The sequence below is a fragment of the Marmota flaviventris genome, chromosome X, assembly GCF_047511675.1.
Source record: "Marmota flaviventris isolate mMarFla1 chromosome X, mMarFla1.hap1, whole genome shotgun sequence".
NCBI classification, from domain to species: domain Eukaryota; kingdom Metazoa; phylum Chordata; class Mammalia; order Rodentia; family Sciuridae; genus Marmota; species Marmota flaviventris.
Window position 1 is genome coordinate 80,027,085 of NC_092518.1, and position 23,610 is coordinate 80,050,694.

Below are 23,610 nucleotides of genomic sequence, written 5' to 3' on the forward strand. Positions count from 1 at the left end.
GCATCCGTCATTTCTTCCTATCTGTTCCTCAGACGTAAATAGTTTTTCCTCAGATGTGAGTGGTTTTTCTTCCATCTCACTCATCTCCGGGGACAGGCAACTTAAAACAAGAGTGAAGGAAAACAAAAGAAGAATCTTAAAATGGCTACCCATCCTCTCGCCCTGCCCTCAGGGAGCAGTTTACCTTATCACTTACCCTCAGTCTTTCCCCGTGCGGCCCACCAAATGCCGCAGTCTGGCTGGGCACAATTCAGGAGCCACTTGTCAAAAGAAACGAACTTTATTTTTAGAACCACACACGCCAAACAAAACAGCTCCTCAGGAAAAACCCTCAGAGCCCAACTGCCACCACCGGCTTCCCACAAGCCTCTCAACCTCCCCCACTCCTCCTGCTCTTGAGGCCGATTGGCTGGGTCATGTGGGCAGAGCCAAAAAAGTCCCCCAATGAGCAGCTCCGTAGTCTGAAAGGGCAGGGAAACAGCCCAATGAGCATCACCGCAGAGGAGCCAATCAGCTAGACGTTGCTGGGGCCGCTGAGAGCCAATCATCAGCTGGCAGCTGGAAGTTTGCTGGCAGCTGGAAGTTTGCTGGGGCCCCATTGGCTGTGGCTCTCAACATAGTAGCACAATTTTCAGTAGCCATGTTGGACCCAGCCTATGTGTCCATCAACAGATGAATGAGTAAAAAAAATATGGTACATATATACAACATAGTTTCACTCAGCCATAAACAAGAATGAAATTATGTCATTTGCAGATACTCAGATGGAACTGGAGAACATCAAGCTAAGTGAAATAAGTAAGACTCAGAAAATCAAGCATTGTATTTATCTTTCATAAATAGAAGATAAAGAATAAAAAGGAAAGAAAATGGGGGTTTCATGAAAATAGAAGGGAGAACAGTAGCATATAGCAATGGGATCAGAGGAGAGAAGAGGGGAAAGAATAGATGAGGTACAAAGAACTGAAACTGACCAAATTATGTTATATATATATATATATCTCACAATGAATTCTGCTATTATGTATAATTATAATTTACCAAAAATTTAAAAAATAACATAAATGCAATGAGGATAATTATTTCCGAGAGTTACGGGGACCAATTAATGGCAATTAATTTTCAAAGGCAAAAAAAGTTATGTTTACTGTAATGGACAGCAAAGTCCAAGAAACAGTCATAATAGTTTGACCTGCAGTGACATATGGCATTTTCTAGTTGATCATGGTGTTCCCAGAAGTAACATAGATATTTATGGGTTTTCTCTTATTTCCTAGATGGAGTTAGTTTACTGATTCAAAAGAGAACAGGTGCACTAGGAAGTACTTTGCTACATTGCCAAAATTTTACACATTTGGTCTTTCTCCTACCTTCCTCAGAGGAGTATATTATCTTTTCTTAGGGCAAATGTACATTGGAAAGAAACATAGAATTGGGAAAGGAAATAAGCAGATCATTCAGGGTTTACTGGATACCTATTCTTAAATTGTTCTTATTCTAGGAGACATGAAATTCCACTATGAATTACCAGAGTAGGGACTTAGAGAAGATCAATGTTATGGTTTGTATGTGAGATGTTCCCCAAAAGTTCATGTGTGAGACAATGCAAGAAGGTTCAGAGGAGAAATGATTGGGTTGTGAGAGTCTTAACCCAATCAATGAATTAATCCCCTGGTAGGAATTAACTGAGTGGTAACTGATGTGGTAGGATGCAGTTGGAGGAAGTGGGAATTAGGGAGTGGCTTTGGGGAATATATTTGTATGGGGTAAGTGTAGTCACTCTCTGCATTGTGATCACCTCCTGAGCTGTTTCCATCTGCCACACAGTATGCCAGGAAGTTTGCCCCATCTCAAGCCCCATGAAATGGAGCCTGCTGTCTACAGATGGAGACCTCTGAAACCATGAGACCCTGAATAAACCTTTTCTCCTCTACAGTTGTGCTGGTGGAGTCCTTCAGTCCCAGCAGTAAAAAAGCTAACTAAAACAATTAATGAGATATTTGGCGTTCAATGGAGTTTTCACTTAGGTTCATCTCAAAATAAATGTAATTGCTCCCTGAATGTATCCTGTGATTGTCCAGTCTACAAATATTTAATTGGAATAGGAATACTGAGAAACTGGAATAATTCTCATTCTGTTTCCCTAACCTGAGGAGTAAGGTATATGATGGATGAAAAAAAAAAAAAAAGAGGAAGCCAATAGGATTCACTCAACCTAGGAAAGTAGTAAACCAAAATATTCTTGAAGGAAGTGCATAAATCCATGGCAACATTATGAACTTAAGGCATGAAAGACTGGTGATACTCACTACATTCTCATTTAAATTTCCTACTTTGTCCAAGTAGAAAACAGGTGGATCTTGGAAATGAACAATTGATTATCATAAATTAATCAGGTGGTGACTCCAATAGAAGCACTATTTCAGTTGTTCTTTTTTGCTTTAGAAAATTAACACACTCCCTGGTATGTACTATGCAAATATTTATCTATACATGTTTTTCTTTTATGTTAAAAAAAGAGACCACCAGAGGCCTTTTTTTAGGCTGGCAAAGAAAGCACTGCATCATCATCATCCTATTTAAGGGGTATACTAACCCTCCAGCCTTATGACATAATCTAGTCCACAGTTACCTTGACCATTGCAATCCACATATTTGATAGAGGACTTGTATCTGGAATACATGAAGAAATTGTTTTAAAAACAGTCAAAATAATAAATCAAAAAAGTAAAATCAGAAAATAGGCAAAAGCTATGATGACATATGCTACTGAACAAATTATATATAAGGAAATTAAACATATGGATGATCTTCAAAACAACTAGGCATTAGTGAAATACAAATTAAAACCACAATGAGCTGTCACTACGAACCCCTGAGAATGACTAATCAAAAAAGTAGTGACAATAGCAAATGCTGGCAAGGATGTTGAGAATCTGCATCCCATATACACTACTGGTGGGAATGTAAACATGAATATTCAACAAAACTGGCAATTTCTTATATAAATTAAAAATGAGCTGAGTATGTTAGCTCATTCCAGTGTTGTCTTGAGTGGCTGAGGATATATGTATATGTATGTATGTATATATATATATATATATATATATATATATATATATATATATACATACACATACATATATATATATATATATATATATATATATATATATATATATATATATATATATATATAACTATATGACCAAGCAGTTCAAGCAGTTGAATCTTTGGATGTTTATCCCAGACTATGAATATATTTCTATTTTAAAAACTTATATACCAATGTTCAAAATGCTTTATTTGTAATAATCGAAAGCTGAAAATGGTTCAGCTGTTGTAAGATAGGTAATGAGTTAAGTCATCCATATCATTGAATACTACTTAAGAAATACAAAGAAATTAACTAGTGATGCACACAAAACTTGGATAATTCATATGGATATTATGCTGTATGAAGAGAATGAACCTTGAAAGGTTACACACTGCATGGACTTCATTTATGTAACAATCTTGAAAAGATTAAATTGATGAAATGTATAACAGATTGGTGGTTGTCAGAGTTTAAGTATAAGTAGTAAGAATGTGGTTCAAAAGAAATATTCATAATAGAACTATTTTATATCTTTACATTGATGATTACACAAAACTGCATATGTTATAAAATTGCATGGAACCATAGGTGTGCAAACAAATTAATGTATATAAAATTGGTGAAACCTAAATATGGCTGGTGAATTACATCACTCTTGATATCCTGATTGTGATAATGTACTTTAGTTAGACAAGATGTTCTCATTATTTACCACTGAAACACATGTGTCTGTTATATGATATCTCTTTGTATTATTCTTCCAACTGCTTATAAATCTAGAAATACCTCAAATGTACAAGTTACAAAAGGACTAAGCACTAATATTTAGTATCTTTCTTTAAAATGTATATATGCATATATACATACACACACATACACGAAATTTGTTTAATTACATTTGTAATGAGCATTGCTTTTTCCCATTTATGAATTGTCACAATGTAACGTTCTGTAAGTTAGGTAGTATTATTTTTAAATATTGTTGAGAGCCACAGCCGAAGGGGCCCCAGCAAACTTCCAGCTGCCAGCAAACTTCCAGCTGCCGACTGATGATTGGCTCACAGCGGCCCCAGCAACATCTAGCTGATTGGCTCCTCGGCCCCAGCAACATCTAGCTGATTGGCTCCTCTGCGGTGATGCTCATTGGACTGTTTCCCTGCCCTTTCAGACCACGGAGCTGCTCATTGGGGGACTTTTTTGGCTCCGCCCACGTGACCCAGCCAATAGGCCTTAAGAGCAGGAGGATTGTGGGAGGTGGAGAGAAGCTTGTGTGGGAGAGACAGGCTTGTGGAAAGCCGGTGGTGGCAGATGAGGCTCTGAGGGTTTTTCCTGAGAGGCTGTTTTGTTTGGCGTGTGTGGTTCTAAAAATAAAGTTAGTTTCTTTTGACAAGTGGCTTCTGATTGTGCCCAGCCAGACTGCGGCATCTGGTGGCTCGCACAGGGAGCGACTGAGGGTAAGTGAACTGCTCGCCCCTGAGGGCAGGGCGAGAGGATGGGTAGCCATTTTAAGATTCTTCTTTTGTTATTTTGTTTCACTTTTGTTTTAAGTTGCCTGTCCCTGGAGATGTGTAAGATGGAAGAAAAACCGCTCACATCTGAGGAACAGATAGGGAGAAAGGACGGATGGACATTTCAGGAGGCTATTATACTGATTTTGTGTTGTTCCAATTTTGTTTCACTCTGTTTCAGTTTTGTTAGGCGTTATCTTGTTGGGTTGTATTATAGTAGAAATACGGGATCAGAAATTAGTAAAAAACAAACTGAAAGAGTGTTAAGTAAATTGTTAGAGGAAGGAGGTATCTCAGTAAAATCAAGAACAATCAGGGCATACGTTGATACAATACAAAAATGTAGCCCATGGCTTTTTAAGGAGGAGTTGTTAAATATATCACAATGGAACCATCATGGTGAAGATTTAAAAAGAATAGAAAAGAAAAGCCCAGGGACTCTGCCAGTTGGCACATTGACATTGTGGGCGTTGGTGTCTTGTTTGCTTAGTCCAAAGCCTTCAGTTCAGACAATGGTAGAGGAAGGAGAAGACATAATGATTCAAGTAAAAGAGAAGGCCTCTCAAGCTAGTCAGACAGAGGAAAAGATTCAAGTAAAAGAGAAGGCCTCTCAAGCTAGTCAGACAGAGGAAAAGATTCAAGTAAAAGAGAAGGCCTCTCAAGATAGTCAGACAGAGAAAGAAAGTGTAAAACAGAAAAAGCCATCAGGGGGAAAGTTACAACAGGAGACTGCTACTAACACCTTTCTATCACCAGAGGGTGTAAGTGTCCAACTAACAAGGCCACCTCCATATGCTGGGAGGTCCCCAACCCCCGCAGTTGATAGTTGGGATCCTGAGACAAGATTTCAAATATTAACATGCCCTGTATTTGAGGCAGGAGGGCAGCGATTTTACCAAGTTTTAAATTTCAAAACAGTGAAGCAGCTAAAAGAGGCTGTAACAACATATGGTCCTCAAGCACCCTTCACTGTAAGCATGGTCGAATCCATTAACAACCTGAACATGACGCCAGCAGATTGGGCTAATATGTGTAAAGCTGTGCTAAATGGAGGACAATACCTGTTATGGAAGGTTGCCAATGAGGATTTTTGCAAGGAGACGGCTAGGCAAAATGCAGCAGCTGGTTATCCTCAGAGAAATCTAGATATGTTGTTAGGAAAGGGACCTTATGAGGATCAGCAGCAACAAATTGCATATGATCCTGGCGTATACGCACAAATTGCTGCAGATGCAATTAAGGCATGGAAGACTTTACAAGGACATGGAGGTTTACAAGGTCAATTATCTAAGGTAATACAAGGAGCTAATAAACCTTACGCTGAATTTGTAGATAGGCTTATTCAAAGAGCTACCAGAGTTTTTGGGAATACAGAACAAGCAATGCCATTACTAAAACACCTGGCTTATGAGCAAGCGAATCGTTGGTGCAGAGATATCATTAGACCATGGAAACATGAAGATTTAAACACATATATTAAATTATGTAGAGACATTAATGAACAAGAGCAAGTCGTGGCAGCTGCAGTAAAACAGGCTTTAGATGCCAGAGACATTAATGAACAAGGGCAAATTGTGGCAGCTGCAGTAAAACAGGATTTAGATGCCAGGCCAAGAACATGCTACAATTGTGAACAAACAGGACATTTTAAAAGGAATTGCCCCATTGGAGGAGGGTTTAACAAAACTAGGTATCCAAGGAGTAGAATACCAGGTATTTGCCCACGATGCCTGAGAGGGAGACATTGGGCTAATGAATGCCGTTCTCAAACCACCATAGAGGGTACTCCATTATCAAAAAATGAACAAGTACCAGGTGTTTATCCACGATATCGTGGAGAAAGGCATCGGGCTCCATTGCCAAAAAATGGACAGGGGGGCCCAATGCTCCGGGGCCCAAAACCACAAATATACGGAGCACTGGAGGAACCCAGCAACCCCATCAGGGTAGTTCCCAGGACACATTGTCCATCAGATCCCTCATCCGACAAACCAGAGGGAGCGCAGGGTTGGACATCTGCGCCTCCGCCAGAGCAGTACTAACTCCAGAGATGGGAGTTCAAATCATTCCCACAGGGGTGAAAGGACCTCTTCCCAAAGGAACAGTAGGCTTATTATTGGGACGCAGCTCTTCTACTCTAAAAGGATTTATGATAAGTCCTGGGGTAATTGATCCCGATTATGAAGGTGAAATAAAAATTATAGCTAGTTCTCCAAAGGGTATATCAGTAATTTCACCAGGAGATAGAATAGCACAGTTACTAATAATACCCAGCCTACATGATAAATTTTCCAGTCGTACTGTAGAAAGAGGTTCCAAGGGATTAGGCTCCACAGGTGTAGATTGGGCTATGCTTTTTTTAAATTTAGATTCTCGCCCCATGCTAAAACTAAATATTCAAGGACATGAATTTAATGGGCTACTGGATACAGGTGCAGACCTTAGCATCATCTCTCGTCAAGAATGGCCAAAACATTGGCCATTACAACAAGCCACTCAAACGCTTCGAGGCCTAGGAGTGGCGACTAATCCCCATAGAAGTGCAATGGTATTAGATTGGAAGGATCCTGAAGGATGTGAAGGAACTATACAGCCATATGTATTGGATCATCTTCCCGTAAATTTATGGGGACGAGATGTCCTAGATCAATTAGGTTTGACATTAACAAATACCATCAACCAAAATGCACCCACTATTATGACTAGACAAGGTTTTAGGAAAGGAAAAAGATTAGAAAAACAAGAACAAGGTATAGCAGCACCAATACAAATAGATCAAGGAACAGAAAGACATGGGTTGGATTTTCAGAAAGGGCCACTGAGACAATAAAAATTACTTGGAAATCAGAAAGACCAGTATGGGTTCCTCAGTGGCCCCTGACTAAAGAAAAGATACAAGCAGCCCATGACCTGGTCAAACAACAATTAGCGGAAGGACATATACAACCTTCTGTATCTCCCCATAATACTCCCATTTTTGTCATCAAAAAGAAATCTGGTAAATGGAGATTATTGCAAGATTTAAGAGCCATTAATAATGAGATGGTTATTATGGGACCTGCTCAATCAGGGATTCCTCAGTTGTCTGCTTTGCCAAAAACCTGGTATGTTTTAGTTATAGATATTAAAGATTGTTTTTTTTTCAATTCCAATTCATCCTGAGGATAGTCCACGTTTTGCATTTACTATCCCTGCACTGAATCATGAAGGTCCTGATCAGAGATATGAATGGAAAGTACTCCCTCAAGGGATGGATAACAGCCCAACTATGTGTCAAATTTATGTTAACAAAGCAATCCAGCCACTTAGAAATCAAAATCCTGAACTACAAATATTTCACTATATGGATGATGTATTATTAGCACACAAAGATAAAAACACATTGCTAGAATGTTATGCCACACTTACAAACTTATTAAAAAATTATAATCTAGAGATAGCAATAGATAAAGTACAATTAAATTTTGCAATTAATTATTTAGGAGTTCTATTATCCTCAACCATGGTCCATCCACCAAAAATTCAAATACAAGTAGATCAACTCAAATCACTTAATGACTTTCAAAAGTTATTAGGAGACATAAATTGGATAAGGCCTTATTTAGGTATACCAACAGGAGAGTTGGGACCTTTATTTGATATCCTAAAAGGTCCATCAGATCCAAATTCACCCCGAATGTTAACGCCTGAAGCAAGAAAGGCATTAAAAATCATTGAAACATATATGGAAAATATGCATTTGGATAGAATTGATATAAGTTTGCCTTTATTATTTATTGTACTACCAACAAAAAATATTCCTACAGGAGTATTTTGGCAAGAAGGTCCATTATTATGGATACATTTATCTTATTCTCCTAACACTATTCTTACTAGGTATCCTGAGGCTGTAGGACAATTAATACTCAAAGGAATAAAAGCAGCAAAGGGAGTGTTTGGAATTTCTCCCAATAAAATTATTACTCCATATACTATGAATCAAATTGATGAGTTAGCTAATGAGTTAAATACTTGGGCAATAATCATGTGCAAATCTAATGTTTCATTTGATAACCACTTACCATCTAATCCTTTATTGTCTTTTTGGTCATTGCATCCTGTAATTTTTCCAAAAATGACAAGAAAAACACCTATCATGAATGCTCCAAATATATTCACTGATGGGTCAAATAATGGTACAGCAGCAGTAGTTACCCCTGATCAAACTTTTACATTTTTAGTACCCAAACAATCAGCTCAAAAGGTGGAGCTTAATGCAGTTTTACAAGCTTTTGTGATGTTTAAAGATTCTGTATTTAATTTATTTTCTGATAGTCAGTATGTAGTTAATGCTATAGTATCTCTTGAAGATGCTGGTAGGATTTCCCCTTCTACTGTTTTCTCTTTGCTTTCCACTATACAAAGTCTAATCTGGGACAGAAAAGATCCATTCTTTATAGGACATATCAGGGTACATACAGGATTGCCTGGAGCCCTTAGTTTGGGCAATGATTTAGCAGATAAAACTACACATGACATACATATTTTCTCTACACTAGAAGAAGCTATAAATTTTCATAAAAAGTTTCATGTCAATGCTAATACTTTACAAAAGCGTTTTAAAATAACTAAGGAACAAGCTAGACAAATAATAAAACAATGTCAAAATTGTGTGACCTTTTTACCACAAGTTAATCTTGGAGTCAATCCTAGAGGATTGATACCTAACCATATTTGGCAGATGGACGTCACACACTTGCCAGAATTTGGAAAATTAAAATATTTGCATGTTACAGTTGATACTTCTTCTGCATTTTTGATGGGCTCCCTTCATGCCGGAGAAAAAACTAAAGATGTTATAGCTCATTGCTTACAAAATTTTGCCACTGTGGGTGTTCCAAAACAGTTAAAAACAGATAATGCCCCTGGTTATACTTCTACCTCTTTTAAACAATTTTGCTCAACATTTGGCATTACTCATATAACAGGAATCCCGTACAATCCACAGGGACAAGGCATAGTTGAAAGAGCTCATCAAACTATTAAAATGTACTTATTAAATCAAAAAGAAGTAATTGGGAATGGGTATATATTCCCCAAAGATAAACTTAAAATAACCCGTTTTACTCTAAACTTTTTAAATTTGGATTCATCAGGACTTAGTGCTGCGGAAAGGCATATGTGTCCAAAAAATGTACATAAGCCCAAGGTACTTTGGAAGGATATTCCAACAGGACAATGGAAAGGTCCTGACCCAGTAATTGTCTGGAGACGGGGGTCTGTTTGTGTGTTTCCACAGGGAGAACAGCAGCCGATTTGGATTCCAGAAAGATTAACTAAAGCGATTTCTACAGACCAAAAAGAAGATGATTTGGCTCAAATCCATAACAACTGATATCCAAAACTCCAGTTTGGCTATTCTTACATCTGCAACAGAACCAGGATGCTTTTTTCAATATCTATTTTATTATTGCCCTTTGCCATATCATGAAGTTCTATTTTGTTTTTTGAGCTCATATAGACCTAGGTTAATGTTTTGCTGATCAGTTCTATTTTTTGACTATAGAGTTTTTAAACATTGCAATGGAGATTTCACCTGTAAAAAGTTATAAGGCCTTTACTATAATGTTATGTGTTGTATGTATTATATTATGTGTGCACACTTGTGTTTTGTGTTATATGTTTGAATGTACATATGTCCATATATCATATATGATGAGCGCTCATGATAAAATGGATCCAAATATTTTTTTTTCACGTGATTTATATGGTTTAATTTAAATTGGGTAAACAACTCTTGAGGATTGTTTTAATATGTAAACATAAAAGAAGGTTAACAGATCTGTTTGTTTACTTTCACCTTTCCTTTTCATTATATTTAATAATTCTCTTGAAGACAATGTAAATTGTTAAGAAAATTGTTTTCTTTTAGTGCCTTCTGTAATGTTACATAATTTTTTCTTTAGCCATTATTGCCAGAATTCCTATCTTTATCCCACTGCTGGTGAAGTCAAAGATAAAACCAATCTACAGCTTCGACAATAGCCATCACTGAACTGCTTGCAGAACTTGCCTGGACACATTGTGAGCTCACCTGTATGCATTGTGAACTATCTGTTGGTGCAGCGACTTGTGGTAGTGTTGGGGTATTTTTGCTGATGATGTCACCGGTGGTACAATTTTTCAAAGGAGCCCTCAATTGGCTTAATGTCATGGCATTTTGCATCCTCCTCTACTAGTGATGGTCTAAAATTTGGGGGCCAACAGAGGTGAGGCAAAGAACCTCACCCCCCAACTGGTGCAAAGGCCTATCCACAAGTATAGCTGTATGCTGGACCGGTAGTCAGTGACGGGTATGATCCAATTGCAGTGGTACCAACCTAAGACAGGAGGCTGACGCCTAGAGGTCAGTTCATCCGATGACGGGTAAGGACCATATGTTGAATTGGACTGCCTAACAGACACGGTCCCTAAGCCACATGCTTGTTGTTTAAACAGAGAGGGGGAGATGTTGAGAGCCACAGCCGAAGGGGCCCCAGCAAACTTCCAGCTGCCAGCAAACTTCCAGCTGCTGACTGATGATTGGCTCACAGCGGCCCCAGCAACATCTAGCTGATTGGCTCCTCGGCCCCAGCAACATCTAGCTGATTGGCTCCTCTGCGGTGATGCTCATTGGACTGTTTCCCTGCCCTTTCAGACCACGGAGCTGCTCATTGGGGGACTTTTTTGGCACCGCCCACGTGACCCAGCCAATCGGCCTCAAGAGCAGGAGGATTGTGGGAGGTGGAGAGAAGCTTGTGTGGGAGAGACAGGCTTGTGGAAAGCCGGTGGTGGCAGTTGAGGCTCTGAGGATTTTTCCTGAGAGGCTGTTTTGTTTGGCGTGTGTGGTTCTAAAAATAAAGTTAGTTTCTTTTGACAAGTGGCTTCTGATTGTGCCCAGCCAGACTGCGGCACACCATAATAAAGATAATAGGAAGTAAAAGCATAACAATATAATACTTTCAAATATAAAAATTACAAAGTCAAGTAAGAAAAAAATGTGATAACTATGAAGGCTATATTATCACAAGTCCTCAGAGATAACTTGAATCTGTTTGATAATTCAATTAATTAACCACTTATAAGTAATATTTGTAGACACCAGAGGTGTTTGTGTGTGTGTATGTGTGTGTGTCACACACATACACACACACAGATAGATATATATATAGTGAAATTTAAACCTCAATAGATCATTGTGTTCTGGAAATTAAAAATTTACTTAATTTAAATTAACAACAAAAAATCCTGTATTTATTTATTGATGCAGTTGAGCCATGTTTTAATTGTCAGCCTCTACAGGGTTTCAAAATATTTGTGAAACTTTCCGAGGGAATTTATGTATGTGCATCTATTTTATTCTTAGTTTCAAAGCTAATCACTTAAAAATGCTCTTATATCTTTAGGTTTAGAGCTCAACATAGAATAACATTTTTAAAATGCTGCTGAATTTGAAAGTAAATTCCTTATTAAACAAATCAAACTATTTCACCTAAAGATTCGACTGATGCTTCACATTATTTTCCATTTGGAAATTTGTATCATACTGTACCTTTTAATTTTATGATCTCATCTATTAATTATAAAAGTAACAATTGATTGATTCATTTGGAGCAGATTAAAGAGAATCCTTTTAAATTTTTTCTGGCAGCAGCATTGTTTGGAGGCATCAAAGTATCTAAATTTATCATGTATTCTGAACTTTTTGGAAAAGAGGCCTTTTCTTTGCTCTAAAAATCAATATAAACACATTACATTCCAATGTCTGTTCACTCAGTTCATAATATTTATTTGATGATGAACATTGCATTATTTGTGATGATCATTCTTTTACATTTTTATTAGTGCACTGGAGTTATATATAACATTAGTAAAACTACATTTTAAATACAAAATCATTGTAAATCAAGCAATGGGAGAATAATACTTTTGTCTTTAGCTTTTCAATTCATATTAAGGCAGATTGACTGTTCCATGACATTGTCATATCAATTCATTTTGTTAACCTGTAAGGTAAGTTTGTGCTCTCAGAAATTTACCACCAAAGGGGCACTTCAGGTAACTAACTGGGTTTGATGAAAAGGTAAGATAGAACAATATATCAAACACTTTAAGAAATCTTTTTGTTGTTCTGCTCAAATGTTATTTCTGCATGAAAGAATATTTAGAAAATCGTGGTTACTTCTGGCAGAGTGACTCAAACATGTCAACTTTTCTTTTTAATTATTTTTTTACAAAATTGAATAGAAATATGTGTATTAGATGAATTTTTAAATAACCATAATGCTCTTATAGTCAGTCCCTTGTAGTTGGACACAATACCTTTATTTTATTTTTATGTCTTACTGAGGATGGAACCCAGGGCCTTGTACATGCTAAGCGAGCACTCTACCACTAGGCCACAATCCCAGGCCTCTTACATATATTTTTATTCATGGTAAATTCTAAGAGTTATTTCTCAATTGTTTTTCATGAAACAGTAGTACTTCAATAAGGGTTTATGTAACCTTTTGTATAATAAATGTTCTTATGCCTACTAAATCAGACAAATAATATTCACTATAACCCTTTCTTGGATGTTTTGAAAAGGCCTGCAAAGACACAGCTTGTTCAATTTTGTTAAATGACCTTTTACCTAATTTTTTTAATGGATGATTTTTTTCCAAGTATAATCAAAATCATATTATGGAAGCAGCTTTTCCTTCAGGGATAGTTTAAATAACAATGTCTTAAAAATGTGAGGATGTGAGTTTTTTGTTTCTGCTTTGTGCTAGAAATTGAACTCAGGGCTTCACTCATGATAGGCAAAACTCTACCAATAAGTTACACACCCAGCTCCAAAGGGAGAGTTTAAAAATATCCCTTTGTTATTTTTTTAATATATTTTTTAGTTGTAGTTGACCCAATACCTTTATTTCACTTATTTATTTTTATATGGTGCTGAGGATTAAACCCAGGGTGTGCGAGGCGAGAACTCTACTGCTGAGCCACACCCCCAGGCCCCTTAGTTATCTTTTTAATGAATGAAGATTTTCTTTTTATGTCCCCTGTACTATGGTCAATATAGGTGATTTGTTTCTTTATTATTTTTTAATTGGCTAGTCTAGTTAGAGGTTTATTAGTTCCATTGATTTTTAAAGGAAAATTCCTTAATTTTGTTGCTATTGTTTTTATTTTTTTCTTTCTTTTGAAAGGATTTCTACTGTTTATTATTTTCATTTTACCTTTAGTTTTTGTTCTACCTTTTCTAGTTATATTCTAATGGAAGCTTAGATAATTGATTTTAGACTTTCTGTGATTTTAGATTTTCTCATTTAAACCTACATAATTTCCTTTCATCCCTGCTTTAATATCCAAGAAATTTTCATATTCTGTAATTTCATTCAATTCAAAATGTTTTCTATTTTATTTTATTCTTTTACCCAATATTTATTTGGAAGGTATTGCACATTATTCAAGTATTTGATACTTCCCTGGTTATCTTAATGTTGGTTTTTCATTTAATTCCATTGTGAGTAGAAAATTAATCTGTAAAGTGTCAATTTTTAAAAATTGAATAGAGAAGTGTTTATGGCCCATAATACCAATAATCTGATAAAGGCATCATCTGTACTTGTGAAAAAAAAAAAAAAAAAAAAAAGGTTTGTTCTGCTGTTGTTGGGTATAGTGTTATATAATTTATCAATCTTTTCCACATGGATTCCCTGTTATTGTGTGTTTTATGCTAACTGTACTTACTCTAAAACCCATGGATACAGGAATTTTCATGTGCAGCTCCTTGTCTTTCTTCCCCAGCTATGCATACACTCCGTACCAAAACCTGTCTGCTCCTGTACAAAATCTTGTTTCTTCAGATAGTTGCTTTTTGAATTATGTGATCATTTTCGCCAAGGTGTGGGGGGTTTTGTACAGTCTTTGTCTTTTGTACTCAGAGTCTAACTCACTGTTATACTTTCATAATGTATTCTAGGATATGATCACCATTATTTTCTTCAGACACTCCCATGTCGATAACCTTTCTTGCTTGTTTTCTGTTACCATTACAATTTCAGGAGTTATCATATTATTACAAGTAGGTTACACGAGATTTAACAATTGTTACTTAAAATTTTTGTCCATTTAGATTTCCTCTTCTAAAAACTAGCTCTTCATATTTTTCCTATTTTGTTTTTCCTTTGTTGTTGATGATTTTAACTTTTTCTCTTGATGATTAGAAGATATTTAATGACATATTAACTCTATTTGTCAATTTTAAAATAGAAAAAATAGAAGATTATACTTTTTCTGCTTTTTTACCCATTGCTTTTTTCATAATTTTTCTGAATTTTTATAAACAAAATATTCCAAGCATAAAATCTTGTATAACGTACTAAGAGGAGGGCTGGGCTCAGTGGTAGAGAACTTGCCTATCATGTGCGTCCAAATACAACTACAAAATAAATATTTGAAAAAGATGTTAAGAGGAATGTCAGCATATGTACTCTACATCTAAAATTAACAAATATTTACATTTTACAATTATAGCTGCAGATTTGTGCCAGTGTTTACTGAGTGCTATATGCAAGAAACTATTTTTACAAATATGACCTAATATAGAAAGAAACTTATGAGTTAGACAATAGTATATCGTTTACTTCAATAAATGGAGAGTCTGATGCATATAATGGATAGTTTTTTCCAAAGTCAGATAGCATGTAAAATCCTAATACAGAACCTTAGGGGAAAAATGGCTCTTTAGCTTTACTTCAGGGACAAGGAGAAGATGCTAATGCCTCCTGAGACCTGGACAATCTTCTAGAATATAAAAATGAACTAAAACAAATATAATTATTTGATGTTTTTAAATGTTACATATTAAAATTTTGTTATAAGAATAATTTTATGTTAGTCTGTTTCTACTTATAGTCATCTAGGGTTGGTCTCCTTTATACAGAGCGTTAAAAACCCTATATTAGGAAAATTTACAATTTACACATGAAATTCTTCTGGGTAACATCTTACAACTCTGAATGGGTCTATTTGTTATTGTTCATTTTAAATAAACACATATAATGAAATGGAAGTGGTTTCATACACACAAATGTATGGGTCCCAATCATTTCTTATTAATATTTCCCTTTCTTAAATTTTTGAGTATGAAATTTCTTATTAACTAATGTTATAGACAGAAATTTGGATTGAGTGAAGCACTACTTGATACTTTCAAAATGTAGTACCATTGAGTTTCAGGCCTAGGCCTAAATTCATGAGTTTAACATATTCTTCTACATATATTTTAAAGACTTTTACTTAGGTATATGCAGATATCCACAATGTATAACACTGATAAGTATTTAAATGTGGCTGTAAGTGTAAAGATGGTATGATTCTTAAAAAGTATATATAAAAAATTTCACTCAATATTTTGGTTATTTGAACCTATACATATTGATACATTTTAATCACATATTCAGTATGTCATTGAAAAGATGAAATAGCACATATATTAAATATCTATTCATGGTTGTCCATAGTGTCTTAAATTTTTAATTAATGTGAATATTTTGATATCAACATTTTAATAAATGTTCCTTTATACAAGTAGGCATGTTTCTTTTCTTAGAAATTTAACTCTAGGGGCAGTGGATATAACTCAGTTATAGAACAGTTGCATGTATGAAGACCTGGGTTTAATTCCAGGCACTACACAAAAGAAAACAGAAATTTAGCCTTGGGGTGGGGAGTGCGCACAATTTATTATATATTTTAAATTTGCTCCAAAAACTGCTGCTTGCATTAGCAGAATGCTCTTTCCCCACATGTGAGTCCATTGTTATTCAAAGGGAAGTATACTGATCAATTCAGTTCCACAATCTGGTACAAATCAACAAATAGATAAATATAGTAATTGAGAGTAAGAGTTGTCCTAGTCAGCAATTGATATGGTTAAACTTTTTAACATTTGTTTACATTATGAGGAGGTAATATTATGGATATTTTATTTGCATTTCTCTAGATATTAAAATCTGAGTTTTTGTTTTTTCTTGATGTATATTAATTATACAGAATGGTGGGTTTCATTGTGGCATACTGATACATGCATATATCATAATTTGACAAGTTTCACTCTCTAAGATCTTCCCTTACCCTCCTTTCACCCCTTCCTTTTCTATCTCATTTGTTTCCTTTCTATTTTCATGATGAGATTCCACATACGAGAGAAAATACATACTTCTCTTTCTGACTCTGTCTTGCTTTGTTTAATATGATGCTGTCCAGTTCCATTCATTTTCTGCAAATTATATAATTTCTTTCTAATGGCTGAATAAAATTCCATTGTGTATATACATTTTCTTTATTCCTTCATCTGTTTATTGACACCTAGGCTGACTATGTACTGAGTTAATTTTTTTTATTTGCCATTCACATTTTTCTCTTTTGTTCATAAGCAGCATCCATTTTCCTACTATGTTTATTATTACCAATTTTCTTAGTACTATTTTCTATTCAGTATATTCTTCTGCTGTATTTTCTATTCAGTATATTCTTCTGCTGTATTTTCTATTCAGTATATTCTTCTGCTGTATTTTCTTCTGATCTTTCACTTATCTTTTTAATGTTATCAAACAGGCATAAAATACATATTTTTTCTTAGTACCTGGAAAACAACCCACACCTTGCTAGGCAATGCAAATAAAACAATGAACAAATCAATTTTTTAATTGAGAAATTTAGATCCCACTGTGTAAATGTGGGGAAGGGAAGACTAAGGTGCAGGACACATAATGACAGACTTTAGTTGTGTCACTTAAAGACAATGAAATAGGTAACAGTGAAAAAAAGAAATTGGATAAAATTGAGAGTTTATTTAGTCAGATCAAGCTAAGATATCCTCTCTTAGGAGGTAATGTTTGAGTTAACACTTGAATAATGAAAGGAGAAAACTATACAAGACAATGGAAAAATTGGTTGGTAAACAGATGAAGTACTGAGTACCAAGTCCTGGAAAGACAAGTGCCAAGCAACAGATGGACCATTTTAGCAGTAGCATAGTGAATTAGGAGAAAACTGGTAGTTGCTGCAATCAGTGAGGGTGGAGAAGAATGAGTACTTAAGGGTGTAATAAAACAAAGAGAATTAGATCAAACATATTTTTTCTAGGTGAAAGTTTTCAAATATTGAATATTTCATATACTTTTGGGTGATAGTATTCATTTTATTTTACTTGCAAAGGGAATCCACTAGAAGCTATTAAGGAAATAATACATTGTATTCCGCTTTGTGGAGAAAAGGCCATAAAGGCCAAGAAAAGATGTTGATATAGCATTAGTACAATGACATGATGGCTTAGACAAGGCATTCAGATTAGAAATGATAAAAATGCCATACTTAGATTAACAGAAATACTTTTTTTTTTCATGTGTTACACAACATATATATGTTGTTACACAACACATATATATGTGTTACACAATATATATATATATATATATATATATATATATATATATATATATAGTATCAGAAAGTGAGAAATAAAAGATGACACCAAGTGCTTGGCCTAAGGAAAAGGAGGAAAGTCAAGTGCCACTTATAAAATTCCAGAATGTTCCAAAAAAAGAAAATCTGGAGATATAATCAGGATTGCATTGGATGAATTGAGTTTGAAAGAACTATTAGGCATTAAAATGGTGATGCTGAGATGGTTTATATTATATATATATATATATATATATATATATATATATATATATATATATATATATTATACTTTTGGGTGACAGTATTATATATATATATATATATATATATATATATATATATATATATATATATTATATATATATTACAGCTTGGCGCTGGAGTTATACATTTGAAAAACATCACTGTATCAATGATATCAAATTTATAAGTTCAAGTTATATCCCAAAGTGAATGACTGTAGAGAAAAAAAAATGTGTTCAAAAAAGCAGTCTATAGTTCTTTGATATGCATAATTTTACTAGAGGAGACAGAGCAAGGAAAGGAAATTACATTAAAACCATCATTAAGGAAATCAAAATGGAATATTACTCAGTAATAAAAAAGGAACATACTACTGAAAAACCATGGATTGACCTAATAAATATGATAATGCAAAGAATTGAGGTGCTGATGACTATGCATAAGGTATGTTTTTTGTTCTTTTTTTTTTTTTTTAATTCCAGATCAGGAAAGTGTACAAAGAAAAAAAAACAAATGTTGTGTTTGGGTGTGAGGAAATGGGGATTGCCCGCAAATGAGCACAAGGGATCTCTCTGGGGTGATGAAAATTTTCTCAATTGAGTTGTGATGAGAGTCTGACACTCTAAATTTACCCAAAATCATTGAACACATATACTTGTGAAATTGTTATTCTTAATAAATCTGTTAAAAAATATAGGAAACACACACACACACACACATACACACACACACACACATATATATATATATATATATATATATATATATATATATATATATATAGTATCATTAGACAATAGAGAATTATATTTTTCTAAAAGTAATTTGTAACCAATAGTGTCAGATGTTGTTAATGGTCAAAATTTGATAATGCTGGGTTTGTAAAATCTCATTATGACTGTTGTAAGAATAATTAAACAATAACTATACTTTAGCAAAATGGTGACTATTTTTTCACAGTCCTTTAAATTTGACCCCTGTCCATATAAGAGTAGAAGAGATGACTTTTTGTCATTTTTTTATTGTATAAATATAAGAATATCATTTTTGTATTATTGAATGTATAGATTAATTTGAAAAGGAATTACATCTTTAAAGCATTTATTATTCCCATACAGTAATATGAAAAAAGGCAGTTACAAGAGGAATTTTCTGGCTGCTTACCATTTATCTTCAACACATCTGCATTGTACCTACTTAAAAATCAACAATGACCTCCAAAGGAAATCTGAATGTGCACTAAAGTAGGCATATTCAAAAAGAAAATCCTACCACTTTAAATTTAGATGAGGAGCTTGGTATTCTTACTTATACAGATAATTTTTGTCAACACTTACAAAACATAAATTGGCTACAAAATCCTCAGGAATTTGCAGAATCCTCTAGCAATAATATTCAATATGCAAAGACGTCAGTTATCACTCAAGCTTTTTATGTGCCGTTGGAGGAAGAAAAGTATTTGCTTCAATTTGATGAAGCTAAACAAACAAAATTCTATCTAGATATCATGGAAAGAACTGGTGTTAACCTAGAATTAACTTTTGTCAAAGACTGAGACCTCTACATAACAGTCTCTGGTAATCTGGAATCTGTCATGAAAACTCAGAAAGAAATTTTTACATGGTTTCATGAACATGTTTTTACTACAAAGTCTAGTTCCAAAGAACAGCATTGCTGTGTTATAAGAAAGACTGAAGATAAACTACAAGACTTGGAACAAAAAGCTGCAATGAACACTGATTTCTTATACCCACATACTCAGAACAACTGGATCAATAATGTTGGCACACACCAGATTACACAGAAATCTCCATACAAAGTCTTTCTTAAATCTGAAGGACAAGACAAGCATGTTATAGAGAGATTACATGAAAAAAAAGACATTTTGTCCCTTGTGTGCCAGGCCACACAGTAAAACTACTGACAGTACTATTCAGGAAACAGAGGCATACATCCATTTTCCATTATCCAGTGACAATGAGATAGAAATATTTTTCAAAGGAAGAAAACCACAAGTGGATCAAGCTGAGTCTTGTGTAAGGGAAATTTTTGAGAACACCAAAAAGAAAACAACTACCACAGATAGGGAGATGAAATCACAGCATAATTGTACCATAGGTCCCAAGCACAATTCCATGCAAGAGATCTTAGAAAGAACTGGAGTTTCCATAGAAATCTTACCCTCAGATAGTATGTCAGATTCTGTGACACCTCAAAGTGAGCCTGAAAGTACAGGGGGAGCATTTATTGAATCCTATTGGAAGGCCAAGGGTTACATTATTTCCTCCATCTCTGCCCCTTCTTGGCTTCACAGATTTATTATTGGTAAGAAACGTCAGAATATATCCAAAGTAACAAAGAACATGCCAAGAGTACATATAGAGTTTACTGGAGAAGATAAAATTATCTTAAAAGGACCAGTGGAAGATGTGAATTATGCTCAAAAAGAAATGGAGATCATACTCAAAGATCTAATTAACAGAATGTATTATGAACAGATCAACATTGACTATAAATTTCACAAGTACCTGATAGAGAAGAATGGTGCTATCATAAATAGAATTAAGGAGAAGAATAAGGTTTCTGTGTTAATCTTAACTGAAAATGAAAATATCTTGATCAGAATTGAAGGGGAACATCTGGGTGTCCAACAGGCCAAGAGAGAACTTACTGATCTTGTCACTAATTTTAAAAATAAGAATAGGAAGGACTTAATAATTGAGCAAAATTTCACCACACAATTATTGGGAAGAAAGGTGAACGGATCCATGACATACGTAAGAAATTCCCAGAAGTTATGATTAATTTTCCAAACTCATCAGAGAAAACTGACATTGTCCAACTTATAGGGCCAAAACATGAATTAGAAAAATGCACAGAGTATTTGGAGAACGTGGTAAAAGACATTATAGAAAACAGCTATTCTATAACTATTCCCATCTTCAAAAAGTATCATTGGAAAAGGAGGTAAAAACATCAAAAAATATGTGCATCAAGCAACACCAAAATTAATTTTCCATATGCAAGTAGCAACTCAGAGAATATTGTCATTAGTGGAAAGCCAGAAAACTGTGACATAGCACGTAACTGGATCCTTTCAATTCAGAAAGATATAGCCAATATTTAAGAAGTAGAAATTTTTATTCCTTCCAGTCTGCACAAATCTCTTATTGATTCCAAAGAGTGTTCAATTAGTTCAATCATGGAAGAATGTGGAAAGATCCATATTCATTTTCCAAGAAACAACTCAGTTCTTCAAAAAGTCATTATTAGTGACCCTGCTGAAAGTGTTGAAAAGGCCAAGGAAAAGCTGTTGCAGCTATCAGAAGAAAAGCAAACCAAGAATTATTCCGCAGCACTGCATGTGAAACCACAGTATCATAACTTTCTTTTGAGTAAAAATGGTGGCAATTTTTCCAAGATCTCTGCTGAGACTGAAGTTCGTGTCATTTTCCCTGCCTTTGAGAACAAAGATCAGGAATTGTTGACTCACACAGGGAAAGAAGAAGCTGTCAAAGATACACAAAAGGGACTAGAGGCTTTAGTTAAAGATTTAGATAATGTGGTAGAAGATAATATGCTGATAAATCCCAAGTACCACCATCACTTTATTATGTGAAGGGCCAGGTTTTACGGGACATGACTGAGGAGTATGGTGGTGTCATTCTTAACTTCTCATGTTCAGGAAAACAGAGCAACAAAGTCACACTAAAAGGAGCAAAACCTTGTGTAGAAGCAGCCAAGAAATATATTTTGGAGATTATTGGAGACTTGGATGCCCAAGTCATGACAGAATGTGTTATTCCCCAGAAGTTCCATTGTTTTATCATAGGATCAATGGGTTCCCAAATTTGACAAATTTCTAGGGATTATAATGTTCAAATCAACTTCCCAGACAAAGAAGGGCTAGCTACAGATATAGATCCAGCTGTTGAGGAAAATAGGGAAGAAATGGGAAGAAACAGCACTAAAGAACCTGCTTATATATCCCCAAAGAAATGTGACACCATATTTGTCTCAGGCCGAAAGGAAAAATGTGAAGCAGCAATGGAAGCTCTTAAGTCTCTAATTCCTGTCACTGCTGAAGTGCATGTACCCTCTGACCTACACCGTTACATTACTGGTCAGAAAGGAAGTGGCATAATAAGTTAATAGATGAATTTGAAGTTAATATCCAGGTATCAGAACCTTGAATAGAGTCGAATATCATATCCATCAAGGGCCTTGCTACAAATGTGGAACAAGCCAAGGCCAGATTACAAGAACAAGTCAAGGCTTTACAATCTGAACTAGAAGATCGGGCATTATGAAATTTTAAACTAATATTTACTCTAGACCCCAAATATCACTCCAAGATCATTGGTCGTAAAGGCTTAGTTGTTGCTTACATTTGCTTAGAGTATGATGTTACTATCCATTTTCCAGTTAAAGAGAGCAATGAAATACAAGTCAAAATCATCATCACTGAATATAAAAATAACACGTTAGCTGCTCGAGATGAAATAATGAAAATTGTGCAGAAGATTGATAAAACCAATACTAAGCTGCCGTGTTCATGGCCATATTATTGGATTCCGTGGAAAAGTTATCCATAAAATAATGAATCAATTCCAAGTAGACATCCATTTCCCTCCAAAAGGGTCCTCCAATTCAAATGTCACTGTGAGTGGACACCCAGATTATGTCAAAAGAGCAATAGACCACATCCTTAATCTTGAAGAATATTATCTGTCTACTGTAATAAAACATGAATCTCAGCAGAATCATATTAACAGTGTCTTTCTTTACAATGCACCCATGGATCCATCCAGGAGTTTTGCAATAAAAGATATTCCCTGTACTACAAAAAACCTTCCAAAATCCTCCTGATGGGAATAACTCTGAGGATTTTCCCAGATTGAACCATAAGATGTTTCCGAAGACTTACACTAGGAGACAATAACAACAATTTAAAAAAATGTTCTAACCAGATTTCCTGAAAATGCCATCAAAAACTACTTTTAAACTGATACAGCTGCTGGATCATACACACAATTCTTATACCTTTTCCATCAACATATCCCTCTTTAGATCTTCCAAAATACTTAGTGAAGTGCTCAATCATGTGTCTGTGTGTGTGATAATTACCAACTTAGCTCTAATTTTCACTGAGGACCTGCTCTTGACATTGCTTTTATAGCACAGAGTTTCCACTGTTTTGAATGTAGTCCATTAAATTATTAAACAAATACCATGTGCTAACTAAATTTCATGGTCTGTTCAGCCTGTCATTATTCTTTTACC

The 23,610-nt window shown here is 35.0% G+C and overlaps 1 pseudogene; it reads left to right on the forward strand.

The window, feature by feature from the left end:
- Positions 1-743: 743 nt before the first annotated feature.
- LOC114082449 (vigilin-like) lies at positions 744-23,196 on the forward strand (annotated as a pseudogene).
- Positions 23,197-23,610: the final 414 nt, after the last annotated feature.